Raw genomic sequence first — 8,005 nt, forward strand, 5'->3', positions numbered from 1 at the left:
GTATTCCTTAATGAGTCTATTTTAAGTAGAAATAAGTGGAAGCACCATATGAGGTCTGTACAATGAGATAATTGAATTTTAGTGACGAGAGGTCAGGATAGTCGATTAGTGAAACAGGGGAGAATTTAACTAATAAAATGTACTAATTGGCCAAACCAAAAATTTTGAAAACTTTATGGTAAAAATATATATGAGTATATTTTCAAGGAAAATTTACAGATCTAAACTCGAGTTTTTTAGCTTGATTTATAATTAATTTAGTGACTGCTACACAGGTGGACAACCTTATTATGAACAGTGAAATAACTTTTAAAAGTAAATTTTTATGCCTCGAACTTTTAAATTAGTCAAGTAACGCCTCATGCTCGACGCCGGAAACGGTCTCGGGTAAGGGGTGTTATAATTTTACAATGGAAATTAGTTTAGAAATCAACCATGAACACCCAAAACTGATACCAAATGATAAAGAATGAGAGTGGTAGGATGGAAGCAAATCGTAAAGTTTGTAGAAGTCGCGGATTTGACTGAGAGCTCTAGACGTTGGGAAAGAAAACTTGGATTTTGACACAACCTGAAATGAAATCAAATCCAAGTAAGATAAAACAATTAAAAAAATAACTAAAATACTTAAAATATAATAATAAATCTACTATTAGAACAATAAGGATGAAAATAAAGAAGATAGATAGAAAGATAGGACGTGGTATGTAAAAGTCCTAAGAAGCATTGGAAACATGAAGAATCCACACCCCCTTCAAGTGAATCTAATTTCTCCTCCATGAAAGAAAACTTGGCAAGAAAAAGTTTACAGATTATCCCCACAATCTGAAAAGATTGTTAAAACTCTTCTAAAACAAACTCAAGAGAAATTCTTGGAAAGAAAACTCAAAGAGAATTTATTAACTCAATAGAGAAGTTGAATAATAATAAATTTTGTGTGTATAAGGGTGGACGACCATGCTACTTATAGGCCCCAAAATAAGTTTTCCTAACCCTAATGGAATAACTAACATGACAACTCATCAAATAAAATATAATTCTAAGTGTGAACTTTTAATTGGAATTTAGCCAAAGGAATTAAATGGGTTCCTTGGGCTAAATTCTTACATGATGATCCACCTATTAAAATAAAATTGGACGTATAGTTTAAATATTTTACAATTTGAGCCATTTTGATAATTTGGCTTGATATTCAATTAAATTACTTTCCAAACTTCAAGATGGGCTTGTAGACATCTTAATGAACCATTTTTTTAAGAACTTGGTCTTGTGATCCGTTTGCCCTTGAAATCGGCTCGTTCAAGCTCGTACATGAAATCCAATACACCTTGGCTACAAGATTTGATTTCTTGGACCAAGAATTTCAATATTTGAAATCTTGATTTTCTAGATTCTTGGAATTTTCTGAAACAACAAAAGTGGACCAAGATTCAGTTTCTTAATTTTCTTGAAAATAAGAAAATGAATCTTGATTTTTTTTTCGATTGTGTGTGCAACTAGGGCCTTGGTAATGAAGTCTTAGACAGTCTCATTCAATCTTGCTCGAATTTGCTTGGCCTTCGACCTCGTTGTTGGTCCTTGAGAAAATTTGAGCCCATCACGTTCATAAGCCTAATTTTGGGCCTTAAGACTCGCATCACATATTTTACTTATTATTAACTAAATAATATAATAAAATAAGCATAATCATCAATTATAAGGGCCATCAATTGGCCGTTATGATTAACAACAACTAAATTTCCATTTTAACCCTTACAATAGCACTATTTAGGCCATTTAACTAATAAGAATCAATAGCGATAAAGCTTTACGATTTTTACGATTTAGTCATTGTACCCTAATTAACCATCCAATCACAAAAATTAACGAACCAAAAATTAATTTAACCTTATAATAGACTTGTAAATATTAATAAATAATATTTATTAACTCGGTCATCGAAAAATAGGGTTTCGATACCACCATTTCTGGTACCACTAAAAATTGGGTTGTTACACATCGCGACTTCACAACTTTGCAACTTCGTGCTATGATTCAGCCTTACACTATTTTAAGTTGTTTTGGCCTTTTTGATCTCGTTTTGGGTTTCTATCACCTTCGGTCAACTCTGAATCAATTCTAAATGATTTTAAATTGTTTTCAAAACTTTCAATTTATCTAGAATATATTTTAATTATTTTATAAAGATGTTTTAAACTTTTAACTCTTTAATAAATTCGAGATTTCTTACTCGTACATTATCCGATGGCATCACCCATCCATACCAGTCGCTAGGATGGATAAAAGATGTTAAAGTTCAAGTTGTGCGTGCTTATCTAACTATTTCACCTAGCTTACTTTGGGTCATTCGCTTATTAAAGCATTTCTGACATGGTTATCATATTCACATTTAGATTTGTATACCATGTTTTCATGATATACAACTCATACCAATGTCGTATAATTGGATCTTTTTGAGCATACATTCATCATCACATATCTTCAATATTTCAATTCATATCACATATCACTTATAAAATTTCATTGAGTAATTTGAATTAACACATCAGAAGCTCATTTATAAAAGTATTCAAGCACTTAATGCTCTTAACATGGTTTTCATATGCACATATAAACGTTTTTCACATTTCTAATTAGTATTAAGGTAACTATGTTACCATCTATCATTCACCTTTATGTGAAGTCTATTTATTTTTAAATTCCCTTTTTACTATATTTTTTTATTGTATCAAATCACCACCACATTATAACATGACAACAATTCTCATACATTTCTTTGGTTTAAATTAATGTGACAAGCCAAGATTCCTAATCTCCATTTTATTTCTACCAATTTCATAATCTCACTAAATCATCACTTCTTTCATTTTAGTACTTATAATCACATTTTCAATATGGATGATCACTACATATATATTTCACTATTATAACAATTTCTATAATTTTGATATTAAGGGAAGGTTAGGAGAATCCATGGTACTTACCTCATTAATAGAAAAAGTTCCAAAACAAAGCTTCCTTATGCATTCTCAACACTTGAGGCTACTCAATCATCCATCCAAAGTCACTATTTCCTCCCAACAAGGCTTATAGAAAAAATATAAGCACAATATTAATACACATGCTCCAACAACTTTTCTTACACTAAAATCACAAATCTTAAAGATGAAGATAGCGAAAACTCATTATCTTACATTGCTTGGAGCTTTGTCTCTCTATCCATAGCTTTATCATATTAAACCCATAAAATCCCATACTAGAATGGTGAAAATGATGCAAGAAAGGAGTTTGCAATCAAGTTTTCTACTTAATTTTACTAAGGAATCAAAGTTTGGATGCTAGAAAATGGTTTGATTTTGAGGAAAGAGAAAATAAATTAAGTAGAGATTCTCCTCTAACCCCCAAGGAGAGTTCGGTTGGTTGGCTAAAGAAGATGGGAAAATTTTCTCATTTCCTCCTTTTTAAACACTAAAACATCTCAAGTCAAAGTCCAAATACGTTGTGTAGGCCACATTTGGTCTCACTATTTTATTCACATCCAAATGTCCACATTCATTCAACACATCTAATATCTCACCAAAATAATATTTCCAGCATCTAATTCTTGAGAATGACCAAAATGCCCTTATATTGTAAAATTATCAATTTACCCCCCTTTTTTCACTTTGTACAATTCCTTCAAACAATAGGCACTTGTCAAATCCAAATCCCATAATTCATATTTAACTCTTAATAATAATCCTTGGATCATAAAATTTTATTCTTTTTACCCTTTTCTAAGCAAAAGTTTAAAACTTACAATTTAATCCATGTACTTTCAAATCTTTCTAATTTAGTCCCAATAGTGATTTTTCACCACACCAAAACCTATTCTAACTCATTCTTATGGAAATTAATCTATAAAAAATTTCATATTTCTCATTTTGGTCAAATTTACACTTTAATCCTCTAACTTCTTAGAATTTAAATTTTTTTCCTTTTTGCCACGTTCTCACTTAAATTTTTTTAATTAATTCCTATCTCAAAAATCAACTTTGCTTTCATAAGAATTCTTTATTTGACTCCTCTTCCAATTTTTCTCAAAATTTCTTTGTTTCTGATCCCAAAATCATACTAAATGCCTTACAAAAAAAATTTTAGGGTGTTACAACCTTTCTTTATGAAACATGTGTTTTTAAAGCCTCAAAATGACTCCAAATGATGTCTAGATGTTCTCAGTTCGTAATGGGACTTTGAAAAGATCTAAAATGATTTTTAAGACCTTAAAAATGTTAGAATGAGGTGTGAGAACTAAAGATTGATTTTGAATTTAAATTTAAAACTTTATTATTCGAATAATTTGAAAAGTTACGTTCTAAGTCACTCTAGTGCTTCAAAAGATTTGTTTTATGTTTTGATTTATCTTAGCTTGAGAAATAAAGTTATGTGATTTTAAAATGTGCATCTTTCAAAAGATTTGTTGTATGTTTTGATTTATCTTAGCTTGAGAAATAAAGTTATGTGATTTTAAAATGTGCATCTTTGCAAATGTGAAAATTCGTTTTATGGAAATTTATTATATGAACAATTATTTTTTTTAATAGTGTGACATTTTGTTAAAGTTATCGGTTTGCCATTGTGACATTTCCTATCTGTATTGGTTACGGAACGAGTAAAGGCTGATGCATAAAAATTATAAATATTTATAAATAAGATAAATAAATTAATTCAAAATTATAAGTGATTACATTTAACTTATTAAATTGTTGGGTAAACTGCCAAAATAGTTACTTTGTTTGACTCAGGTTACATTTTAGTCACTTATGTTTGAAATATTACGTTTTAGTCACTTATGTTATCACGTTGTAACATTTTAGTCACTTAGCCGTTAGTTTCTGTTAACGGTGTAACAGTAAACTGATGTGGCACGTTAAATCATTATTTCAAACAAAAATTCTAGGTTAATTTATACAATTGGTCCCCATATTTTTTCGTTTGGAGCAATTTAATTTTTTTCTTTTATGTTTTTTTAACTTTCTTTCTTTTCCATTCTCTTATGCTTCTCCCTTTGTTTTCTTCCCTTCTCCATTTCTTCCAATATAGTTTTTCTATGTTTTATTTTTTTGAACAATTTAATTTTTTCGAGTGAGGCAAACTTGTGGACTAGTTACAAATGGAAAGCATAGAAAAACTATGTTAAAAGAAATGAAGAAGGGAGGAAAATAGGGGGAGAAGCATAAGAGAATGGAAAAAAAAGTTAGAAGAACATAAAAGAAAATTTTTAAATTGTTGAAAATGAAAAATATAGGGACCAATTGTAGAATTTAACCTAAAATTTTCGTTTAAAATGATGATTTAACGTGTCACATCAACTTATAGTTACACCATTGTCGACAATTAACGAATCAGTGACTAAAATGTTACAACACGATAACGTAAGTGATTAAAACGTAACATTTCAAACATAAGTGACTAAAATGTAACCTAAGGCAAACAAAAGTGACTATTTTGGTAGTTTACCCTAAATTGTTTTATTCGAATTTGACAACAAATTCCATGAAGAATTTTTGAAAACACCTTAATCTCAACATTCGTGGATATCATCAAAGTTAGGTCAAAGTTTTTTCACAGACATCCATTCTTACAAATGTAAAATAATAATATTAACAACCACATTTTGAAATAGTTGTGGAAGAAGAAAAATCATCTTTATTTGAATTAAAAAATAACAAAACATGCTATATAAAAAACATTAAAATAATGTTATTTTAAATCCATTTAGTAACTTTTTAGAAGAGTTTAAAGGGTTAATTAGCACAAAACGCTAGTTTTAAAATTTAATTAGTAAAATTGGTCGTTTTTCCATATTTAATAAAATAGGCCAATTTTTGGAATGAAAAACAGAAAATGCATCATGCACGTGTTTTCGTCCTTTCAAAAATTGTTTTTTTTTGTGTGTTGGGCGTTGAAAATTTAGGGAGAAAGATTTGTTTGTGTTTGTGTTTTAGGGAAAATTTTTGATAGATTTAAGGTATATTTGAGTTCAGGTGCGCATTAGAGACCCACACATTTCATTTCTCGTGTAGGGAGTGCACCATCACCTTAGAAGATGTTGCATTGCAACTCGGGCTCCCAATTCAATGTGGTTATATGGTCATGGGTTTAAGTATAACTAGGACTCCTAGTTGACGGTGATTATGCGGTCACGGGTTCAAGTATAACTGGGCATCCCAGTTAATGATGGTTATGCAGTCACGGGTTCAAGTTTCATGACACTAGAAGAGGATGTTTTATAAACACCATATATAAGTTTGAGATCATAATCATAAGGAGAAAAGGGACACACCAGTATAATCAACTTATTATTTTTCTCCATAAAAGTAGTATCATTAACCTCATTGTCCAAAATATATGTTAGAGGTAGGGGAAAAAAGACTTTTAGGGGGGAGTGACTGTGACAGTGAAGAAAAAGCTGAAACGCAAGTCGGGGCAACAACAGTTGTAGTTATTGATGAAAAAAATTATGATAATTATATTATTAAATGAATTTTACCTTATTACGAGTATTCGTAAGGGGTGGTTATTTAGTGACGTAAAAATGGTAGGCGATACCATGCCCATGACTGAAGGAGTATGTAATCACCGATTTTAATTTTTTGTGCTACCATTGTCTGACACATCTCTCGGTACAATATCGCCAACTTAGCTGATCTCCAATTGAGTCGCCTCGTCTTTTTTAAGTTGACTAGTTGTAGGAGCCACCTTAAATATACTAGATTTCAAGATTTATCTAGCATTAAAAGACCTTCAATTAACCTTAGTATGAATTTCCTTGCGTATTGTTGTCTTTCAACGGTATTAGCGGAGTTGTCAATATATGAGAAAGTGTCTTCTAACCATTTCATATCTATCCGACTATCACTAAACTTATCCAGTACCTTACCTAATAGTTGGTCGCAAATTGCGCTCCAATTGCCAATGCCTACTACCTTCGTAACGACTGCCCCATCAACCAATAAATCAAGTTGTAATGCTACATCCTTGAGTGTAATTGTACACTCAACACATGGAAGATGAAATGTGTGTCTCGGTTCTCCATCTTTCCACCAAAGTCCTACTAAGTGTGGGATCCAATTTAGTCCTCACGAGCATACGAGACACATGCAAGAATTTTGCCTCTTGCAAGTGTTGTTCAATAACACGCGGTGCCCTCGCACTTAAATTGTGTATATATGTCTCGATAATCCAATCTTCGGTTTGATTATATAAACATAAAAAAATTATAAAATTAATAATGTTAACAACTTAATAATTATATTAATTAAAACAAAAAAATTAATAATATTTTCTTATTATTTGTAATTGGATGTCGGAAATGTGTTTGTCATCCAAACGAATAAGAGATACTGCCATTTTTAAAATTATAAAAATCATATAAAATCAAAGAAATTACAAAATATAAAATTATTACAAAATATAAAATTAAGACGACAAGAATTTGAGACAAATTCAATGAAAAATTGAGAATAAAATAGTTGAGAGAATTGAGTAAATAAAGGAATAGGATTGAGAGAATTGAAAGAACAAGATTTGAATGCAAAGAAAGAAAATGAATTGGATATATATAGCAAAGAAAATGAATTGGATATATATAGCAAATAAACTAGTCATTAGAAAAAAAAATTTCTAGTTATTTGAAAAAAAACACTGCCGTTGAATTTTTTTTAACCATTACAAAAAGTTATCGGTGGATGAAAATATGTTCTACTAGACTTGTTTTCCATTTTTCTCTCCAAATTTTTTTAAAAAAAAACGACCTAATAGATAATTAAATTTTAAAATCAGCGTTTTTGCTAATTAACTCGAGTTTAAAAGTAGATAAAAAAATTGCAGAGAAATTTAGGGGTTTATTTTATTTTATTTTATTTTTTGTGAAGTACGCAAGGGAAATGCAAAATAGGAAGAATAAAATATAAATAGTGATAAATAATACGGGAAAAAAGAAGGAAAAAAAGGGAAAAAAACA

General features: G+C 30.0%; 1 long non-coding RNA gene across 1 annotated transcript; it reads right to left on the reverse strand.

Moving 5' to 3' along the window:
* Positions 1–247: 247 nt before the first annotated feature.
* LOC121215441 (uncharacterized) lies at positions 248–3,400 on the reverse strand. Its single transcript, XR_005911258.1, has 3 exons — positions 3,195–3,400; positions 2,985–3,086; positions 248–571 (listed from the first exon to the last, which is right to left on the reverse strand). It is a non-coding gene; the product is annotated as an uncharacterized lncRNA (long non-coding RNA).
* Between the last annotated feature and the right edge of the window lie 4,605 nt (positions 3,401–8,005).

Source organism: Gossypium hirsutum, chromosome D03 (genome assembly GCF_007990345.1).
Source record: "Gossypium hirsutum isolate 1008001.06 chromosome D03, Gossypium_hirsutum_v2.1, whole genome shotgun sequence".
In the NCBI taxonomy this organism is placed as follows: Eukaryota; Viridiplantae; Streptophyta; class Magnoliopsida; order Malvales; family Malvaceae; genus Gossypium; species Gossypium hirsutum.